At 42.2% G+C, this 23394-nt stretch overlaps 1 protein-coding gene and 1 pseudogene across 2 annotated transcripts in view; both read right to left on the reverse strand.

The window, feature by feature from the left end:
* Positions 1-14464, reverse strand: part of RNF144B (ring finger protein 144B) — a 176169-nt gene extending 161705 nt beyond the window's left edge. The window contains exons 1-2 of one of the 2 annotated variants that reach the window (XR_010835152.1): positions 14324-14464; positions 13864-14083 (exon numbers count right to left, since the gene is read on the reverse strand). The gene's annotated coding sequence lies outside the window, so the exon portion shown is untranslated. The remainder of the gene's footprint in view (positions 1-13863; positions 14084-14323) is intronic. The other variant, XM_067006699.1, reaches the window with a different exon arrangement.
* Positions 14465-21916: 7452 nt separating this feature from the next.
* LOC131763988 (frataxin, mitochondrial pseudogene) lies at positions 21917-22566 on the reverse strand (annotated as a pseudogene).
* Between the last annotated feature and the right edge of the window lie 828 nt (positions 22567-23394).

Raw genomic sequence — 23394 nt, forward strand, 5'->3', positions numbered from 1 at the left:
TCAGGTCAAATCCTCCAATTTTCTAAGTAGAAGGCCTTGGGCAAGTCACTTTATCTTTGGGACTTCGCTCTGTAAAGTATGAATGTTAATATCTTCACCATCTACTTCACAGGGTTGTGTGAGATCCAAATGAGATAATGTATGACAAAGTTATTTAATGTGCATTTAATGTTACACAAATATAAAAGAAGGCTATTAGATGGCAACTCTTAACAGCCTTTCACCAAGTTTCTCAGACACAACAAATTTGACTTACTTACACTCTCATTTTTTTTCTTCATTCCCACATTATAAGGGAGATGGTAAAAACAAAACCAACCAGCTACATGTGAAGAAGGTATACATACCTGAGGAATAAACTGATTTGTAACCATAATATCATATACGAGTTCCAACTACAGTAATGCCTATCCCCTTTGTTTTCATATATGTATTTCACTTCAGTAAATCACATAATGAAGCTTTTTATTTCCCACAACCTTTGTAATATATTCTCAGAATAGTTCTGGTGGAAACATAGTTAAATATGCATAGATAGACTTTATATTTTTATTTTTCCAATCATATGAAAAAATAACGAAAATAAATAACAAAGGTAAAATTTTCTAAAATGAGCAATTTTTTTTTTTTTTTTTTGGCTGCGACACACGGCATGCGGGATCTTAGTTCCCCGACCAGGGATCGAACCCGTGCCCCCTGCAGTGGAAGTGCAGAGTCCTAACCCCTGAACCACCGGGGAAGTCTCTAAAACGAAACCATTTTAATATAGGGTGCTAGCTAAGCATACCAGAATAACTAAAGATAACAGAGGATACTGTAGCCCAGAAATTCCTAACATGTTATAAGATTTGCCCATTTAGGCTTGGTTGATTTGCAGATGCCCCCTTAGATTCTTATCTCACCTGACATATGGTGCCAGATGTCTATTTTTTAATTAAAAGAAATGATAAATTTTGCAAAATCCTTCAAAACTGTGGGTACGTGAAACCAGGGTAGACAGTTATTACGCTGCCAACAGAGGGTGTGATCACAGAGTTTCCACTGACCCCTCTACAAGGCCTCTTTAGGAACGTAAGATTTCTGTTGTGTCTGAGTTGACTTTTACCATATCCTAACAATGTAGATCATGCAACTCACTCAATGTCTGTTGCCTAAATCTGGGCTCCCCAGTCTAGCCAGAGACCTAGGTTCCACAATTTCCTTCTTCCAGCTAATAATTTCGAATCCTGATTCTGTCATGCATCAAGTAAAAAAAAAAAAAAATCATACATAATATTAAACAACAAAGAAAAAAATCATACATGGTAATTTTGTTTACTACTGTTAGTTTCTATTTTTACTCATGTTTCAAAAAGCTCTACTTTATGTATTTTGAGTAAAACAGTAATTAGTTCAACCAAATTAACACTATCATGATTAGATTATTTCCTCATGGTTATTCAACAAGCCAGGAATAATACCTAGGAATAAAGTATAAAACCTAGAACTAAATTTAACAGTAAGTACACAGTACCTTTTTTTTTTTTTTTTTTTTTCAGTACGCGGGCCTCTCACTGTTGGGGCCCCTCCCGCTGCGGAGCACGGGCTCTGGACGCGCAGGCCCAGCGGCCATGGCTCACGGGCCCAGCCGCTCCGCGGCACGTGGGATCCTCCCGGACCAGGGTACGCACGAACCCGTGTCCCCCATCGGCAGGCGGACTCTCAACCACTGCGCCACCAGGGAAGCCCCACAGTACCTATTTTTAATTGCACAGTTTCAGTAGGACATTAAAGAGAAGTTTCAAATGAAGGGTGGGATATATACCAGATTCATAGATGGGAGGACTCAATATTATAAATACTCTCCAACTTAAATTATAGATGCAATATAATTCCAATAGAAAGTAAAATGGAATTGGGAGGGTAGATCACAAAATGAAGTTAAGGACTTCTAGTCAATAAGGCATGCTGAGCTGATTTGGGAAGTGCACTCCATCCCCACCCCTTGCCATCCCATCCCATCCCCTTCTTTGCTAACACATATAAGCTCTGGATAAGTATAACAGATTATTTTAAATGCACAGCTGGGCAGAAAGCAATAGAAAGAAACTCAAAACCGACAATAGTGATTAGGAATCGAAGACCTAGTAGGAATATGAGAATAGGATATTTACCTTCAAGTGTAGAGTTTACCTACCATGTGAGGCTGGAATTAAGCACCTTACATAACATCAGGAGGGTGGAAGAACTAGAAAAACTTCATCTGCTCAGAAGGAAAGCAGTACAAAACAAGATTTCAAGAGGAACCACAGAGATCGAGAACTGAAAATATCTTTAATGAAAAACAAGTAGACCATTTTAATATAGCCACACTCAAGGGGAAAGGATTTACAGAGGTGTACACCAGGGAGTGGAATCTTGGGAGACATCTTAGAGTTTTTGCCTACTACAGGGGAAAAGCAATATTTGAAGATATGTCCCAGGTCACACCACATTTAGCGCCTTTGCTCTTAACCACTGCGCTAAGGGAATTGCACTTCAAATAATAGAACAGCATGGAATTGGGCTCAGGATCCTAAGGGTATGGCAGGATTTCCTCTAGAGCCACTGAAGACTGACTCACCCCCAGGCCAAGTCATCACCTTTCTTCCGTCTTTGCAAGTCAATCTAATATCCTACTTCCGGATCCAAAATTCCACTTCTATGGAATAAATGACACTTGTTGTCAATGTAAATACTCTGTGTGTGGCTCACAGGTATTTTTCAAGTTGTCTTTTCAACTTCTAGGAACACATTAATAAAAACATTATTTAGATTGTCTCCTTGTCACTCCTTTACCATAAAAGACTTTGGCTGAATAACATTACAAATGCTGCAAAGATAATGTGAAAGCTAATAGTTTAAAGCCCTTTTAAAATTCCGCAAAGCTGAAAAGAGACATCCATTAACATGCTTGTTTATTCTAGAGTTTATTGGCTTATGGGTATCAGCTTTATTGTTTCACAGGAATGCATACTTTTTAAAAATTGATCAATGGCAGAATACAAACAGTGAACAATTAATCTTAGCTGTTTATTGCTTCTATGATTCTCTGGAAACAGAAGGGGGGAAATGTCTTATGTGCTTATAACACAAAAGCACCATCTCAGATGATTTCCCCAGCTGTGGAACAGATTGCAAATTTCATCTTAAAATTACCAAATGTATATCCTAATTGATTAATTGAAATTCTCCTAGCATCATTTTAAGAAACAAAAATAGTTATTGTGACATTTCTGTGAATAAATTTGATTCCTATAATAACCATCCCTGCCCTTCCCTTCTATCCTCTTGCCAATTATGTATCATTGAAAAACTATACCTGGTTTTGTATGTGTGGCCCTAATAATGAACAAGCAGGACCCATGGGATATAATGATATAAATAATGGGATATAATAAACAGAAAATGACTGTTTCTTCTATCGCATCTGTAAGTTTATTATGTGGGGCTGGTTTTTCCCTTGTCCTTGTATGAAATTCAGGACAGTTGTCATGTCTTTTGCAATCACTCAAATAATGAAGACTTTTCAAGTCACTCTAAGTCCAAAAAAATCAATCACAGTTCTGTAATTAATGTGTCTAATTTAATATAGCACTCAAACTCTTCCAACTTCATGCAAAGTTAAATGGCTCCCTCCTGCAGCTAGGTATGGCCTAGTGAACACTTTCCCACAAGTTCTGGGAAAGGTGAACAAAGATTCTTCTCTCTCCAGCCGGATTGCTAATTTAGGTGGCCCTCACTTTCTGATACAAAAGTGGGGATGAGGTAGAGGGAAAAAGAGGCAGCAGGAACATTCTTCCTTGACTAGTACAGACTAATTAGATCATTAGACCTAATGCTGGTGATCTGTGAGCGTGGTGGATGTTTAAAGGTTACTTTTTAAAAACTGAAATATAGTTGATTTAGAATATTGTTTTAGTTTCAGGTGTAGAGCAAAGTGATTCTGATATTTTTTTTTGATTTTTTCCATTGTAGGCTATTACATGATATTGAATATAGTTCCCTGTGTTATACGATAAATCTCTGTTGCTCATCTATTTTACATACAGAAGTATCTGTTAATCCCATAGTCCTAATTTATCCCTCCCCCCGCCACTTCTCCTCTGGTAACCATAAGTTTATTTTCTATGTCTGTGAGTCCGTTTCTGTTTTGTAAATAAGTTCATTTGTACTATTTTTTAGTTTCCACATATCAGTGATATCATATATTTGTCTTTCTCTGACTTACTTCACTTAGAATGATAATCGCTAATTCCATCCACGTTGCTGCACATGGCATTATTTCATTCTTTTTTATGGCTAATATTCCATTGTGTGTGTGTGTACATGCATATATAGTGTGTGTGTATATACATATATATGTATATACACACACATAATATACATACCACAACTTCTTTATCCATTCATTTACTGATGGATACTTTAAAAGCTTACTTTTTCTTTTGAACAAGGGGTGGGATGGTGATGAAGATAATGGAAGGTAGAGAGGTGGGAAACCTCAACTCCAGCCCCATCACTGGGGATCTCTAACTTATGGATCCTTTTTTGCAGATGGTTACTTAGGGCTCCCTCCTCAGTTTACCCTGCTGGGGTCCAGGTGGCCCTCTTAGACGTGACCTGAGGTGATCCCCAGCTACCTCACTCTCCATCGTGGGGATCTATCCTCGTTCTTTCGGGAACAACCCATGCACTCTGTGCTCTACCAAACTATGGAACAGTGCAGCTACATCTCTTTCACTCCATCATCCGAGGAGCTAGCCAGCCAGTCTCCTGTCCTGTAGATTTCTCAGGCCTGAATCTCTACACCTCCCCATCTTCAGGGATACACAGTAAACACTCCAAATGATCTGCATAAAACCCCTTTCTCTAAGACGTGAGTTGAGGGGCAGGTACCTCACACCCCTTTGCTGGTGGCCAGGATCTGGGACTCGAATTCACCACCAATTCTCTGAAAATCATCTTCTAATCATTCTTTTCTTGGCCTCTCCAACCTGTTTTATCACCTGGGAGTGACCAACAAGCTAACTCATGAACAGTTTGAATTGGTTCTCCTGTGCCTCCTTTTCCAAGTCTGCATCGTGGTCTTACTTTGGAATGTGGCCTCTACTGTCTTAAGCCACAGCTAAAACTGAAAACTAAAAAGTTCCGTTTTAACATCCTGTTCCATGTGTACTCATATTTCTATCAAGTGGTCCATTTCTATTTTTTTCCAAAAGGAAACATATGTATTCTGTTGGCTCACAAACTCCTACAAGCAGGGTTTGAACTCTCAAGAGTTAAATAATTCTATAAACTGAGGTTTAACCATGAAGGATGAAATGCCAATGGCTGAGGCGGGGTGATGGGGTGAGGTGGGGACCTAGTCAGAAGCACAGAGTAGCAAGAGTCAAACACACAATCAGAGCTCCCAACCTATATAGCCTCCTGCATGCTGGACTGAACCAGTGATCTTCTGTTCTCTCAGTTCTGCTTCTCCTCTATGACACCATGTAGCAGAGTCACCTGGGAGTTATCTTAGATCCCGCCCTTTCTCTCATCTGCAAGAGCCAATCAGTCACCAAGTGTTATTACTGCTACATATAAAGCATCCCTCCTACCCAACCACTGTTTCATTTCAGTAAGAGTTAATGAGGACCTATGTTTTTTTAAGAGAGGAGAGTGGAGTATGCTTATATGTTAATGAAAAAGAGTCAATCAAGAAGAGATCGAAAATATTTGAGAAAAAAGACAATTGGGGTTTCCCTGGTTGCGCAGTGGTTGTGAGTCCGCCTGCCAATGCAGGGGACGCGGGTTCGTGCCCTGGTCCGGGAAGATCCCACGTGCCGCGGAGCGGCTGGGCCCTTGAGCCATAGCCACTGAGCCTGCGCGTCCGGAGCCTGTGCTCCGCAACGGGAGCGGCCACAACAGTGAGAGGCCCGCGTACCACAAAAAAAAAAAAAAAAAGACAATTGGCGAGGCCAGATCCGTAAAGGAGAAGGAGAGAAAGAACCCTGAACCCAGGGGGAAAAGGAAATCTTGGACAGGAAAAGAAAAACTTCACTATCTGAGATACTGCCTTTCTCATAATGCTATATTTATTCAACTTTTTAATGTTAATATTTTCTTTTCTGAAATAAGATTAGATGGTGGTATTTTTCATGTCCTTACTTGAAAAGCATTTAAACTTGGCAAACATTCAGTCCCTAAAATTTGGGTTGGGGGGGGAGATTTTTCTATTCCCTCAAATCCAAATCCAATTCCCCAGTCTTGAGTATCTATGTGGCTACTGACCTCTCTCTCTCTTTCCCTATCTTGTCCCTTTCTCCTAAGGGAGAATCGTTTTTCTATTCGCTGTCTGCACTTTCCTGTCTTCCTGATGCTCATTCATCATTCCACTGTAGCCTTCCTTCTATCTGCATCTCACCACTGAAACTGCCCCTGGCTGAGGTCACACTGACCCAATTGCCAAACCCAATGGTAACTTCTTTGTCCTCATGATGCTAATGAGAGTTCTTTTCATCTTAAATTTCTAAATTCCCTTTGATTCTCTGATTTCACTCTCTGCTCTGGCTACTCCTTCTCAGGCTCCTCTTGTTGACTTGCTTCCTATGTTCGCAGAGTTTCACTGTTGAAGGTTTTTTTGCTGCACACTCTAGGTTCATCTCATCCATGCCTTTGACCACCACCTGACAACTCCTCTATAATTACCTTGTGTTATCTGTACCACTCTAGGACGTGACTATCACCTTTTCCAGATGAGGGAAATGAGGCTAAGAAAACTAATTTGCCAAAGTTCCATTATTAGTATAATATTAAGGAATGTGTTTAAACCACAATCTTCTGAATCCAAAGGCCATGGTCCTCTGACTCTAAGACAACTGTTTTGAGGATAAAATAAGATCATGTATAAAAGTGAAAACAGACAAAGGTTTCTATTTTAATCAAGTTCGGGCATTGTAGAATCAAGAAAATTTTGTAAAGAGCCAAAGTTCCCTTCTATAATGCCATCTGCCTCTTGCTGTCTCCCTTCTCTCTGAGGTGGTAAAGTAAATCACAGCACATTCCAACTTTCTCCTTCTCCTTTCTGACTGTGGAGTCAGCCAGGGATTCACACCATAGGTACAGGACCTATCTTACCCCTGATTCTGGACTAATTAGGCATTATTTCTCCAAGGTAGAGCAATCAGGGAAAAAGGACTAGGTATATGAAAAGACCATTTCAAAAGAAGACTCTTCTAAGGAATTACCATAAATGGCGTCTACTGAAAGAAAGTGGCTGCACAGTAGAAACTTTCATAGATTTTCTCTTTAGTGGACTCAGTAAGAAGAAAAAGGACATCATAGCTATGAAACCAAAGCAGGTAGTCATAAAGCGGAAAGAATCTGAGATTAGGTAAGACAACTTGGATACCAAAAATATCATGACCCAATAAAAAGTTGCAATGGAGGTGGTGAGTAACAGATTGGAAATGATTGAAAATCTGATCAAAGTAGACTGATTAGACTAAGCTTGAGAAATTCTGCCCATATTCAGAGAAAAGGCAAAAGATTAAATGTATTAAATAAAAAATGAGATATGGGAGATGAATACATAAATGTATATGTAATTACAAAAAGAAATAATCAGGAAAAAATTGAATTCTGAAATGAAAAGAAATTTTAAGTCTTCAAATCAAAAACTACTCAAAGAGTACCAAGAAAAACTAATATAACAGATTATCACCATGATATGATATGGTAAAAATTTTTATAGTATCAGAGAAAAAAAATGCTTTTATAATGGAAAAGAATCTGAAAAAGAATACATGTAACTGAATCACTTTGCTGTATACTTGAAACTAACACAACATTGAAAATTAACTATACTTCAATTTTTAAAAAAAATGATGCTTTAAGCGTCAAGGCAGAAAAACAGATTATCTACAAAAGAACAGCAACCAGGTAGACCTCAGACTTCTCTTCTGCAATCCTAACCTCTAGAATTCAACAGAGCAACATCTAGAGAACACTGAGGTAGACTGTGACCTAAGAATTTCATATAAAGCAAGAAAAACAGAAAAGTATTCCAATCTATATAAGGATTCCTGACAATAATTTCTTAAAAACTTCTCAGCTATATATGACCTCCTAACAAATTACTTGAATATATACTTAAATTTGTCATGCTATGAACTTAAGGATGGAGGAACTGTAATTCTATTAAGCTGGCATAAGCAACAACTTAAACAGAGTTAAGTCTAAATAAACTTGGTCAATATGGGCACAAACCTTAAAGAAAATGTCCAAAGTTCTCAAATAGAAAATAACTGATTTCAGCATTTATTAATGATAATAAATTTGTTTTTAACAACCCTAGATGATATCAACAAAAAAACTAGGAAATGGCAGAGCTGGAGAAAGAAAGGTAGTAAATGTGTTAAATTTCTCATCTTACAAAAGAAAGTTTATTAATACCATTTCTCCCTGGCACTAATTAGGGAAGACAAGCTCATATATATATATACATTAAAAAAACAAACAAAAACCTTAAAGGCAGCTATAGTTGGATTTTTAAAATATGATCTACACCTTTTAATCTATCAGAAGAAAAGTGAGCAAATAAAATACAGTCCAGACAGCTAGAGAAAACTATTGAACAGCATGGGCAAGTCTTATGACCTATTGTTAAATGTTTTAAGTAAATAAAAAGAATGCATAGAAAAAAATCTAAAGTCTGTAACAACATTCATACACATACATGTTCACGTGGATACTTTTATCAATAAAACTGGAAAAATGATGCCAAGATGTTAGATGTGCTTATCTCTGGATGGTAGGATTAGAGGTGGTTCTGATAATCATCCTTATACTCTTCTGTATTTTCCAAAACCAAGATGTAAAATTCAACAGTCTGACATGCTCCTTAACCTTTTTCATAAGCCTACTTATAAACTTAAATATATTTATATACAAATTTACATATGATACTCCAAACACTCTTACCTCTTTCTGCTCACATGGTTTCCAAAAAAACACTTCAATAGTGATAAGGCACTAAAGTATGCTAAAGGAGAGTATTATTTTAAAAAAGAAAAAAGTCTGGACTAATTAAATACTATAGGAAAGAGGTATGAAGTTACAAGAACTTGCTTGAAGATTTAAAGCGAAATTTCCTGAGGCGCTTCTGCACTTTCCAAGAGGCGGCAGAGGTGAGGACCAGGGCAAACGCTGCCTGTGTTGCTGGCAGAAACCGTCCCAATTTGGAGACCCAGAAACTGGGCTATATGAACATCATGGCCAAGACAGTTGCTGTTTGTACTAGAGCTAGAAGCGGAAGCTTTTAAACTGTTTACAAAAAAGATTTTCTATGAACCAACTAATGCAGAGAATAACATCTACCTTTGAGGATACGGAAGAAACTGCGAAGGAAGGACGCCTTCCACAGGGTGCAAAGACTCCCTCCTGGGGTAGAAGCTTCAAGGTTAAACTTTAAGGAGACAACTCTTCACCTCTTTACGTAAGGTTTAATGTTGACCAGATAGAATAACAAAAGCCAAAAGAAGTTGATTAAAACATAAATTTATGAAACTAATGGTAAAACTTTTACTGCTAAATAGTTCTATTTGTGTCAGATTCAGTAGAAATATTCCTTATAGGGCAATGACTCTCAACCCTCTCAAACTAAAGCTCATTTTTATAACAAATATTCTGTAAGTTACTCCTTTGCTGTCTTGAAATGAAATTCATAAGAAATATAGTCTAATTACATACATATTTTCAAAACCAAACAAATATAACATCCTAACTGTAATATATAGGAGACATAAGAGAAAGTAAATTTAATTAAGTAATACACATTTTAATTTATAACTGCTCTGGCAGGACCACACTAGAAAACAGAATTTCTAAAAAGCCTTGAAGGAAGTGGTACCATAGAGAATCATTTGTAGGGAGTAATGGAGGGTGCAGCAATTAGTCATATTATAGATGTGAATCACCAAAATGTCATGAAATTATAAAGAAAATATATTTTTAAAGGCGTCTTGGGCTTCCCTGATGGCGCAGTGGTTGAGAATCTGCCTGCCAATGCAGGGGACACGGGTTTGAGCCCTGGTCCAGGAAGATCCCACATTCCGTGGAGCAACTAAGCCCTTGTGCCACAACTACTGAGCCTGCGCTCTAGAGCCCGGGAGCCACAGCTACTGAAGCCCACGCGCCTAGAGCCCGTGCTCTGCAACAAGAGAAGCCACGACAGTGAGAAGCCCGTGCCCCACAACGAAGAGTAGCCCCAGCTCACCGCAACTAGAGAAAGCCCGCGCGCAGCAACGAAGACCCAACGCAGCCAAAAATAAAAATAAATAATTTTTTTAAAACGGCATCTTGATTGTTGAGGATTAATTCTACTTTGGGACGCATATTTTAAATGTAGTAATTGTCTTTAGTCTTTAAATCTATGCAAGACTGTTGAGCTCCACACATTGAACACAGCTACACTGAAATATAGAAACATATGAAGACTTTATAAGGTCTTTGCAGAATTAGGAAATTTGCCAGATATCCCCAAATTAGCATACTATCATCTACATATTCAATCAACAGCTTGACTCTAGGGAAGCAGTGTGGGGTGTTGAAAGGGGTATGTGTGTGTGGTCAAGATGCTTAACTTCTCTGAATCACAGATCTATATAAAGGGGAACATAATGTCTATCTGTTAGGACTATGAAGATACTTTTTTTTTTTTTTTTTTTTTTTGGTGGTACGCGGGCCTCTCACTGCTGTGGCCTCTCCCTTTGCGGAGCACAGGCTCCGGATGCGCAGGCTCAGCGGCCACGGCTCACGGGCCCAGCCGCTCCGCGGCATGTGGGATCTTCCTGGACCGGGGCACGAACCCATGTCCCCTGCATCGGCAGGCGGACTCTCAACCACTGCGCCACCAGGGAAGCCCAGAAGATACTATTTAATGTATGTAAAGTACCTAAATAAATAAATGGCAGTGAGTTGCCGCACTAGCGAGAGTACTCCCCTAGATTCTATGTGGTCTCTTAAGATTGGACCCAATCCTTTTAGTGCCTATATATCAGGATAAATTCTTTTGTAAATCCTCAACCCTAGAAACTTGGGAACATAGATCTTTTAGAAGATCTTGAAAGGCAGAAACATCAAGAGGTGGAACTTCCAAAAACCAAGCCTCATTTAAGTAGGATTTTGAGGGCTAGAAACCCCAATGATTGTCTCCATTATTTCAGATTAAAATCTCAGGGGAGGGGTCTGAAGGCAAACCACTTCTGAATAATTTGCTGATTCATTAAGTCATGCTCTTCTCTCTTTGCCCTCATCTTTCTGAGGGCACTCCTTTTCTTCTGTCAGTCGCCTGAAATAGTCCCCATCCAAAATAATGAAAAACACAGGATGCTAGTTTATAGTAGTTCACCACCTTTGTAAATGACTCACATGGCCCTTAAGATCACACTTTGAATTTCATTGGAAATCAGAGATTTGCAACTTACTTTACTGCCATTCCTACATCACTGAACTCATATAGAAATTCATTTCAAATGAGCAAAGTCCTCATTACTACAAGAACTGGAAAGAATATAAAATTTAATGTCTATGAAAAGAATATGAAATGTAACGTCTCTTCTCAAAGTTTGGATTATGCCTACGATTGCATCAACATTCATCTGTAGAAAGGAATTATTAAAATCTAGATGACTTCTAAAGTGCCTTCCAACTTTAATACTGTATGACTCGACTGTTTCTATACAGGTGAATCATTGGGAAATTAACACAGCACCATTAAATAAGGCAATTTGTGATCTAGGCTGCCCTGAGCCTACTCTCTTTGTGGCTAAAGGTATTTCTTAGAATACTAAGCTAAAAATGTAACTGAATTCTGCAACCAATGCAAACGTCCTAATTGATGGGAGTGGAAAAAATTCAACCCAGAGTGCCAACAATTCCTCTGTGAGCTAGCATGGCGGGGGGAGTGTGGGGTCAGTGAAGCATCAAGTTACAGACCAAATTAAAGGTCTGGAGAAGAGTGGCAGGGTCTAATCATCCACTGAGGCTGCCAGAATTGGATCTACCACCCTTAACTCGCTCACAAAGAACTGCTTGGCGGATGCTAAGCACACAGACTAAGGGCTTCAAACATCTTTCATTAAAAAAGGCCTTCAGTCCCAAATAGCTCTTGGTGGAATTATTTCCTTGAAGTTTTTAGTTCTGTCATATTAAAATTTCCATGAAAAAGTAATCAAAACCTAATGCTTACAGTGTCCTGTCACAAAGAAAAATATTGCAGGTTTTCATTTCTATTAAAAACATGTGTTACATAGATGTACATAATTATGTAAGTCCCAGACCCAGTGTACACACATATACACAAAAACCTTAGGAAAATAATAGTTCTCCCTAAGACAACAAAATGTATAACATAACTTTGTACTCTGTTCGTAACTCCCCTCATTAAGCCAATGCTTTGAAGATGTCAGCAAATAGTGAATATTTCTGCATATTTTGAGTCATAAGCTGCAAACACTAGATGTATAAGAATGAATTGAGGTCACTTTTAAAATTCAAACACAGTAATTTCTGGACTTGGTTGGCTGAATCGTGTGTATCTGCACTATTTTTCCTAGAGGAAAGTTAATTTTAGAAAGGTGAAAAAGTTTGCCAGGAAAACAATCCCATTGGCTCAATACCTAGACAGTGACTCTAAAGGTTCAAAATGCTTTACAGACAGTCACCTACTTGTCCTTAATATCCTTGAAAGCAAGTATCAAATAGTATCCCTATTTCGTAACAAGCATCTCATCTCCTAAAATGTTGTATGATTTACTATCATACCTACTTCATGGCATTTACAAAAAAATTAGTCCTTCACCTCAAATTTCCAAAAGACAGATAAACAAAAATCTTTATGTTCCCTGGTAGTTACGCTCAGAGTTTGTTAGGCACTTAGTATGGTTCAGGTATAGATACACACGAAAAGCAGCAGATGTACATCTATGACAAAGTTCAAGATGGAGAAACAGTACTAGTGCAAACTCAAATACAATATAATTTACACTCTTAACCAATTCAGGGTAGAAGAGCTTGGTTCAAATAATTAGGAATGTAAACAGGAACTCAATCAATTTATATGACAATTCCTCTTTGGGTTCCCAGAGATATAGTCCATTAGGGTCTTTAGCCTTAAAATAACCAACCTGTAAAAATGCCAGGGGTCACTGACAGAAAGCCAGCCAATGCAAGCACAGTGAAGAAAGCTTTTCTGATTCCCAGGAGAAGAGCCCCCCCCCCCCCCCCGCGTCCTTTCTAATTGCCAGAGTACTTGTGAAGGAATTCTTACATCTTAAAAGCTTATGTTTAAAAACTAACTCTTTAACAAGGGCGGTTAGAAGTGGGGTATTTCTCTCCATCCTATATCTGAGTTTCAAAAGAACGTTAACCCTCCCGTCCCCAAATTGCCATCTTAACACCAATGACACTGCACCAAATTCACCAACTTGAAGAGAACCAGCTTTCACTCCGTTTTAATTCCCTATTCACACTATTATTTTCAGGGGATGGCCCCTCTCCTCATAAGGACCTTACAGATATTTTCAAGTAATTATGAGGGGAGAGCGCATCGCAATCACCTGGAGGGCTTTTTAAATACACAGAAGCCTGCGCGCGCACGCACACACAACCCAATTTCTTAACCAGGATCTCAGCGCCCGCGTAGGAGCTATTGCTCCACGCTGTGATCAAATTCTCGCACCGCAGTCACCCAGAAAACCTTGTAAACTTATCACAGTATTTAATTTTCAGGAAAACAAAAACCAAAACCAAAGAACCTCCATCACTGTTTGGTGCAGATACAAAAGATAAGACACCTACCTTGACCACGGGTTAATATCCTCCCAAAGTTAGGACAGTAACAAAAGGGGAAAGAGGTATGTTTTGGAAGGAGAGGAGTTGTGATTTCTCAGCTTGGAAATTACTGCAGACTCGAGGGGAAAACGGTGCGCCGGTGTTTGCGCCACACACCTGGACACGCTGGACGACCTCCTGCCTCCTCCTTCGCCCTCTCGCCCGGGGCCGGGGGTGCGTTTCGGAGCTGCCCGGGGGAAGGGGGGAAAGTGAGGGGTGAGGGCAGAGAGGAGGCGGGGGTCCGCGGAGGTCCGCGAGGGCCGGCGTCCCTGAGGGCCGCCCGCCCGGAGCTCGGCTGGGCGCCGAGGGGAGTGGGGAGGGGGCGAGGGAGGGAGCAGGAGGTGACAGCCTGGGGAGGCCAAGCCGGCAGCTGGCACCGCGGGCCTGCAGCGCCGGGGCGAGGGCAGCACCCCGCGCCCCTCCTTACCATGAGCGCGAGGTCGGAACCCGGGGCAGGGAGACCGCGAGAGGCCGGGCTCCGGCGAGCGCGTGCGCCCGCTGGCGTCAGCTGTCAGCTTCTCCAGGCAGCGGCTTCAGGTATCGGAGGCGTTCGGCTCTCCCGGCTACCAGCCCCTGCGCGCGTCTGGGGCCCCGCCCCGCCCCCGGCCCTCGCCCCCGCCCCCGGCCCTCGCCCCCGCTGCTGCCTCCTCATCCCCTCCCGCCGCCCTTCGCGCGCTCCTCTTCTCCCCCTGCTGTTTATTCCGGAGAGCGGTGGCCCCTCTCCCGAGCCTTCCCTCCCCCAGCGCGCGCACGCACCCCCCACCCCACCAGAAACGCGCTCCCTTTAGGAAGCTGGCAGCGAACGGGATCCTGGAAATTCTGGGGCTGGGCCATTTCAGAAAAACCCTTTTAAAATCTTTGATCTGCCCACTGAGGTTCAAGGCAGACACCACTTCCATTCATCCCCTGCCTCCGTCCTCATTTGTTTTAATCACAGCGTCACTCGACAGTTGATATTCATGTAGATTGTGCTCTGAGAATCTGCTCCCAGCCATTCTAATTTTTCCCAAATTGCTCCTTCCATTTTATTGTTTTAAAAATGTAGACGTCCCCACTAGTTACCCTTAGGTGGCAAGGACTTTCGATTGGCCCCGGGAAGGATAAGTTCAGCTGTAGAAGACAGGACAAGTTTCTTTTGCTAGCACTGTCGATACCTGCCACCTGTCAGGGCCCCAAGTCAGGGCAAGGGCAGTTAATTTCACCTGGCTTGGAGTACTGAGCATACCTCCGTTCACGGTTAGGAGAGATGCAGTTTTGAAGCCAAAGTTCTGGGGAGGAGCAGGTGGATGTATTCAAAGAGAGTTCTAAGGGCAAACGAGCTAGCAAAAGGCAGAGCATACTGAATAATATAAAAGATGAGCGCGATGGGAAGCGATATGTGAAAACATCACTGTATCACTAACAGGCAGGAACTGGGAGTGACGTATCCCTACTGGGAATGTGGAAGGTGAGTTGTTAAATGGCGCTCCGTTTGTTCATTCATTTACTTATCAATATACGTTTATAGAGCAGATTAGAGTGTAACATTATTCATAGTCATGTTATAATTTAAGGGTACTAGGAATTGAGAAGCAACCAGTTTATAACAGAGCGCTGGGAAATGCAAATACGGTTTAAATACGTTAAAATACGTTTTAACTCCATGTTAATCCACTATCTTTCCTAAACTTATCAGATAACTTTTTAATCTAAGGGCTGGAAAAAAAAATTGGTGCTTACTAGAATTGTCAGGATTCTCTATTGGGCAGGAGGCCAGTGTTGGAAAATAAACTCATTAAACAAGTTATTGCAAATGAAAGGGCCCCCTTAGGTGACAGAGGAAGAGTAGGAGGGGGAGGTTAGCACAAAGGCTCTGGCCTTCTTAGTCATTCAGCCAATATTGATGGAATGCTTACTAGTTTGAGACACTGCTCAGGGCTAGGGATAGAAGAGGTAACAAGAAAGATAACATCCCTAACCTCAGCAAGCTGGATAGGGGATAGGCGGATGGCACTCAGAGGGCAGTATTACATGAAGCCCAGAGGAGGAGGAGAAAGGGTTGGGGGAGGGGGAAGCATGCAGGGAAAAAACCGAAGGTAAGAAAAGCATGGTAATTAAGAGAATTTAAAGAAGCTCATTGATTGTGGCTGGAAGATTGTTTCCAAAGGGTGGCAGTGGAAGTGTTTGGGAGGAAGAATGGAGAGACAGGCTAAAGAGGTAAGCAGAGGCCAGATCCTAGAGTCTTCTAGGCCCTGTTTTAAAATTGCACCTTAGGGAATTGCCTGGTGGTCCAGTGTTTAGAACATCACCTTCCCACTGCAGGGGGCCCGGGTTTAATCTCTGGGTGGGGAACTAAGATCCTGCAAGCAGCATGGCAGGGCAAAAAAACCAAAAGAAAACAAATCAAAATAATGGCTTCATCTTATTAAAAAAATAATACAAAAATAAAATTGCGCTTTATTCCACAGATAGTGGGGAGACATTGAAATGTTAGGCAAGGTAATGACGAGATGGGATTTTTGCTTGAGAAAGACTACTCCCTACAGACAGGAAGGAAATGAGGATGGCGGCTAGGGATGAGAGGGAATGGAGAGAAGAGCTTTAGAAGGGAGACATGGTCAGTGAATAGCAGCATGTAGATCCTCATGCCTTTGTGAAATCCGCCCCACCACAAGTCCTTGGAGAGAGGAACTTTTCCTGAAGGGACGTGGGGAGGGAGGAGAGTCATCGGTGAGAAACAATTGAGAAACAATAGAGGTAAATAGAAATTAGAGATAGGGAGAGAATGGTATGTTTGGGGGGTTGGGTTTTGTTGGGTTTTTTTACAAGATATTTTGTTTATACGTAACTCTAGCTCCTACAGTTCAAGGATAAAAAGAATGTTGATTTGTAAGTGAGTAGTGGAGTAAATTAAAGGAAAATTGGACACACAGGAGTCACTGATCTATACATATTCCAAATTTCCTGCTTTGTGACATCAAACCAGTATGCTCCTACCCCAATAAAGAAGGAGCTCGCCTCTCCTTCTGAGAGAGTTGTTTTATTCCTATTATCTTTCACTCCTGCCATCTAATTGTCTTATGACCTGCCTCGATTTCAATCCATCTGTCGGAAATCAAAGTTCATGCTACTTGTACTAGGCCACGCTCTCTAGATTAGTTTAGGTCTTAGACACCTGTGGCTGCCCTGGGAGCTGAATTACCTTATGGCATTAAGCATGGTGGGCTGTAATCAGAAGATCTAAAGGAAAGCTTAAGTGCTAGCGCTAAGGTGTTTGGAGGTACCAGGGCTCCCTGCTAGACCTTCTCTCTACTCTGAGAGTACAGGGGCAGAGGTAAAATCCAGGGGGAAAGCTGGCTGACCAGAGCCAGAGGAGGACAGCCAAACATTTTACCCCTAGATTTGCTTGTTATTGTTTTGAGATCATTTGCTGCATTCTCTCTCTCTCTCTCATTTCAGTTCTACTATCCTCAATTTTCCTTCATATTTTTCCTTTTCTATTTCTCCTCTCCTCTTTTAATCTTTTTAAGTTTTTTGTTTAAAATTTATTTATTTATTTATTTATTTATTTTGGTCTTCGTTGAAGTGCACGGGCTTCTCATTGCAGTGACTTCTCTTGTTGCAGAGCACGGGCTCTAGGCATGTAGACTCACAAGTTGTGGTGTGCGGGCTCAGTAGTTGTGGCTCGCGGGCCCTAGAGTGCAGGCTCAGTAATTGTGGCGCACAGGCTTAGTTGCTCCATGGCATGTGGGATCTTCCCAGACCAGGACTCAAACCTGTATCCCCTGCATAGGCAAGAGGATTTTTAACCACTGCACCACCAGGGAAGTGCCTCCTCTTTTAACTCTCTCTTCACTTTTCTTTTTCCTTCTTTCCCTTCTCCCTTTCCTCCTTTCTTCATTAATTGATTCACAGATATTTTTGTATCCAGTATCTATTTTGTATCTATATAGTACAATCTACTCTGTTACTGGCATAAGTGCAGGATCTACAGAGAAGACCAAGGCAAGGGGCTAACCCTTGAATTCATAGCCAGTCGATGTATGAATCAGGACTCTATGGTTGCAGGTAACAGAAACGCAGTCAAGGTAACTTGGGGGTGGGGGGGAGGGGAAGTGTTTAAGAGGTAACAGGGCTGTCACCTGGAAACCAAACATATGGATACAGACAGCAATCTGAAATGGGAATTGAATACAGTCCTGACTCTCTCTCCTTCCCTTCTCTTGATTCTCTTTTATCTTCATTCTCTCTCTCAATTCCTAATTCCCAAGGAGGGGACTAACTGGCCTTACTTGGTCAGATGCCCAGTCAAGGAGGACAAGGTGTCAGGATCATGATGTAAAAACATGCCTACAAAAAGGCACAAAGAACCTGAGTTTAAGTCCTGACACCAGCTGCCCAAGCTGTCAGTGGTCGTGGCAGCACTTCTCAGTGGAGACAGCGCTTAGAGGGGTGGTTCACACAGAACACTGAGCCAAGGCCTGAGGCAGGACCCAGCAGACACGTCTGAGGGTTGACCTTGACCGCCTGCACACACCTCGTATCTCCCAGAGGAGCAATTTCTAAAGTTCCGTGTGGCCACGTCGCAGGAAGCCTCTGCAGTGCTGTGCCTTTAACCCCTCTGCAGCACCTTCGCATCTCCCCTTGAACTCTGACGGATACCGAAAGCCCCACAGGTGGGAGAAGTTACCTGTGTGCTGCCCACAGCAAGTAGACAGACCCCAGACTGGTTGGAACCAGGCTGATGATGCTGACTCCCTCACCACCAACCAATCAGAAGCATGTCCACAAGCTGATCCTGCCCTCCTCCTTGAACCATTACTATAAAACTCTTCACTACCCCTTCTAGGTCGGGATACACAGTTTGGAGGGCATTAGCCTGCTGTGGCCCCCTTTGCCTGGCAAAGCAATAAAGCTATTCTTTTCTACTTCACCAATAAATAAATAAATAAGAGGGAATAGAATATCCTGGCAGTCCAGTGGTTAGGACTCGGTGCTTTCACTGCCGTGGCCCGGGTTCAGTCCCTGGTCGAGAAACTAAGATCCTGCAAGCCACGCAGCATGGCCAAAAATAAGTAAATCAGTTAATTAATTAAAAATAAAAGGAGGAGAGATTTGTTAGAGAATGGGTTTAGCTGTAATATGTTGAATTTCAGATATTAATAGGATATTAAGCAAGGAAATCTGATAGGCAGTTATAAGAGTATGATGCTCAAAGAGAAAGTAAGTTGTTAAATATATTGATTTGGACTTTATTCATCTAGAGGTCATTGATACCAGGGGTGTGGACGAGCTCACGCAAGAAAATCATGTCTAAGGAAAGAAGCAAGGGCCTATGGGGATCCCTGAAGAACACCAACATTTAAGAGGATAACAGATGCAAGATAGCCAGCAAAGGAGACGACCCTAGAGAAAGCAATGTCATGCAAGTCAAGAGAAAAAGGTTTTGAAAGAAGAGGGTGCTAAACAGTATCTAATGCTGCATAGACATGAAGTAAAAGTAAAGGAGTATTCAAAAGAAGCCTTTCAATTGCCTATTTGGAGATCATTACTGGTCTTTATCAGAGCAGCTTTAGTGGAGTGCTAGGAAAAGAAAGTACTGTACATTGCATGAGATTAAGGTTTCTTAATCTGAGCACTATTGATGTTTTGAACCAAATAATTCTTTGTTGTGTAGGCTGTCTTGTGTATTAAAGGATGTTTAAGCAGCATCACAAGCCTCTACCCACTGGATGCCAGTAGCACCTCTCCCTACTTGGGACGACCAAAAATGTCTCCAGACATTGCCAAATGTCCCCTGGGCACATAATGCCCCCTCCCCCACTTGAGACTCACTGCATTAGATTGAGATGTGGATGGGAGAGAGACAAAACAAATGTATTTTTCCAAAAAATATTATCAGGAGGCAGCATCATCTTTTTAAAAAAATTTATTTAATTTATTTATTTTTGTCTATGTTGGGTCTTCGTTGCTGTGGGCGGGCTTTCTCTAGTTGCATTGAGCGGGGGCTGCTCTTCGTTGCGGCGCGCGGGCTTCGTTGCGGAGCACAGGTTCTAGGCTCTCGGGCTTCAGTAGCCGTGGCACGTGCGCTCAGTAGTTGTGGCTCGCGGACCCTAGAGGCGCAGGCTCAGTAGTTGTGGCGCACGGGCTTAGTTGCTCTGCAGCATGTGGGATCTTCCCAGACCAGGGCTCGAATCCATGTCGCCTGCACTGGCAGGCGGATTCTTAACCACTGCACCAGCAGGGAAGCCCAGCACCATCTTTGAAAAGCCTTTTTCTTTTTTTTTCTTTTTTTTTTTTGGCTTATAAACAGAAATTTATTTCTCGTAGCTCTGGAGGCTGGGAAGTCCAAGATCAAGGCCCCAGCAGACTGGGAGTCTGGTGAAGGTCTGCTTCCTGGTTCATAGACAGCTGTCTTCTCGCTGTGTCCTCACATGGTGAAAGGGATGAGGGAGCTCTCTGGGGTCTCTCTTATAAGGGCACTAATCTCATTTATGAGCGCTGTGATTGGGGGTTAGGATCAACACCTTAACATTCAGCCTACAGCCCAGGCTTAGCACAGTCATGGCACAAATAAAAGATTGAACATGAATTCAACTGAAATTCAAGTAGAACAAAACCCCAAACCATATACTTACTCTATAGCTTAAAAAAAACTGTTCACTCTCATCTCCTCTACTAGAGGGAATTAAAGCTGGCCTGTTAAGTTACCTGACAGGACCACTAAATGTCTAAATTGGGAATTGACTATATTCTATCCAGTTTAACCCTTTCTGTTAACACAGGGAAACAGAGGTCCAGGGAGTTCAAGAAACTGGCCCAGAGACAGACAACTACTTTTGAGCTGGGCCAAGTGTAAGAGCGGGGTTCCTTTCATTAACACCAACATCTTTTCATTTACGTGGCCTTTCACAATTTACCAAGCACCTCTCAGCTCCATGACCTCATTTATTATACTATGTCCGTGAACGTACAGAGGTGGCTTTGGGGAGATTTTTTTGCATACTCAGACCAGTGTTGCAATAGCTTATCCTATACTGACCCTTAAATTTAAAAAATATATATGTACACACACATGTAAATGTGTGTGTACATATATATGCACATATGGAAGACACGACACCACATCTCCCTGTGTTAACCCCATGAGGGCCACACCCTGGCAGTCACAAAGCACAAACAGAACATGGTCTTCGGTTTCAGAATTCCTGAGTTGCCACCGGTGCTTCAATATTAAAGGGCTTAGAAGTGTTTACACTTTCAAGAGGAGTAGGAACGTTTTAGGCTTCCCTTTAATGAGTCTCATTTTGAGATAGGATGGCAAGGTTGGCCAGCCACTCTTTTTTTTTTTTTTTAAACGATTTTTTAAAAAATTATTTTTATTTTATTTATTTTTGGCTGCGTTGGGTCTTCGTTGCTAAACACAGGCTTTTTCTAGTTTCAGCGAGCGGGGGTTGCTCTTTGTTGCGGTGTGCGGGCTTCTCATTGCGGTGGCTTCTCTTGTTGAGGAGCACGGGCTCTAGGCGCGCGCGGGCTTCAGTAGTTGTGGCACGCGGGCTCTGGAGCACAGGCTCAGTAGTGGTGGCGCACGGGCTTAGTTGCTCCGCGGCATGTGGGATCTTCCCGGACCGGGGCTCGAACCCATGTCCCCTGCATTGGCAGGCGGATTCTTAACCACTGCGCCACCAGGGAAGCCCTGGCCAGCCACTCTTCATGCAGTTTTTGTAGTAAGTCTTTCAGGGAATGAATGGTGAAGCCAATTCATTTCTCCTCCTGGAATTTGTCTTTCTTCTTTTTCTTTGTTGTGAGGTTATATATTAAAGCTATGGGCATACAGACATTATGAAAGATAAGGGCTATCACGTGAGGGAGGAAATCAGACAATAAATCCAAACCTACGGAAATTAAAAATCTGAACTCAGGGGCAGGGCAGGAGGCGACATGGCCTTTTCACAGAGCCGTTACACATAATGCAACTGTCCTCAAAAGCAGGAATGGAAAAGACTAGCCATTCAGCTGCAGAATGAAGCTGGGATCTTGACTTTAGAGCTTTCAGTGTCTTTAGCATTAGGCTGGGCAGCAAGTGCCTTTTCCAGAGTAGGCCAGAGAAGATAAGTCCAGTTTGGTTTTTAAGGATTGAGTCAGCTCTGTGGCCAGTAGCTCGTGGAGGGACACACCATCGTGGGAGTACACCCAGTTTCTCCCAGTCCAGTCGTAACGCTTGGGGACACTGGATGGTGAAGACAACCAGATTTGCTTGTTTGGGGTCTGCTTCCTAGATCTCCACCCAGTTTAACTGTTAAAACACCACTCCCAAAGGAGACATCTAGTCTTCAAGTGTGTAAGGTGTGTCTGCAAGGTCTTCAAAAAACCCTGCTAAGGAGTCCAGCATCTCCAGTCTTTCATAGGTGGTATCGTCCAGAGGGCCAGCGTCACCCAAAGTTCCTGTTCTCAAATTCATCCAACAGACACACTGCTTTTTGACATTCAGGATCTGGTTGAGGCAGCAGAGGCTCAGACTGGGCTAGCTGGGTGTGGGCCGGCCGTGGCGGTCCCGGTGCACCTGCCCCGGTAGCCGAAGAGACGGGGGTCCTTCGTTGGCTGCGGGGCCCCGGGGTGGGCCTTGGCAGAGCCCGCGGGCACCGAGCTGGGCAAGAGGCTGGCAGCCGCTCAGTGCCCAAGCGTCCACATCGAAAAACCTTTTTCTTTTCCTAACTTGCAAACATCTGTTTATTCTAAATTTAATTTTTTAAACCCAAGTTGCCTATGGGGAAGATACCCACCCAAACCTTCTCTAGTTCCTTTAAATGAAGAATAAGTTTTAAAAAGAAATATTTTATTTATAAAAGTCTATAGATTCAAAATAGGAATTATTTTTTTTAATTTATTTTTATTTATTTTTGGCCATTTGGCTTGTGGGATCTTAGTTCCCCAACCAGGGATTGAACCCAGGCTCTCAGCAGTGAGAGAACAGAGTCCTAACCACTGGACCACCCGGGAATCCCCCATAGGAATATTTTAGAGTTTCACATCAATTTTCTAAGATAATACTCCGTTTTGACCATCTCGTGACAATGTTGAGGATTTCTAGCCAACTTGTAGTGGAAAACACTTTTCTGCCTCTGATGTTATGATTCTACCAACAGTGATGGCATTTAATATAATCTAAACAGGGCTTCCCTGGTGGCGCAGTGGTTGAGAATCTGCCTGCTAATGCAAGGGACACGGGTTCGAGCCCTGGTCTGGGAGGATCCCACATACCGCGGAGCAACTGGGCCCGTGAGCCACAACTACTGAGCCTGGGCGTCTGGAGCCTGTGCTCCGCAACAGGAGAGGCGGCGATGGTGGAAGGCCCACGCACTGCGATGAAGAGTGGCCCCCACTTGCCACAACTGGAGAAAGCCCTCGCACAGAAACGAAGACCCAGCACAGAAAAAATAAATAAATTAATTAATATAATCTAAACAATGTTAGTCCATAAGTAGAAAAGCCCCTTTCAACAGAGATGATTTTATTTTA

The sequence above is a fragment of the Kogia breviceps genome, chromosome 10, assembly GCF_026419965.1.
Source record: "Kogia breviceps isolate mKogBre1 chromosome 10, mKogBre1 haplotype 1, whole genome shotgun sequence".
Taxonomy (NCBI): domain Eukaryota; kingdom Metazoa; phylum Chordata; class Mammalia; order Artiodactyla; family Physeteridae; genus Kogia; species Kogia breviceps.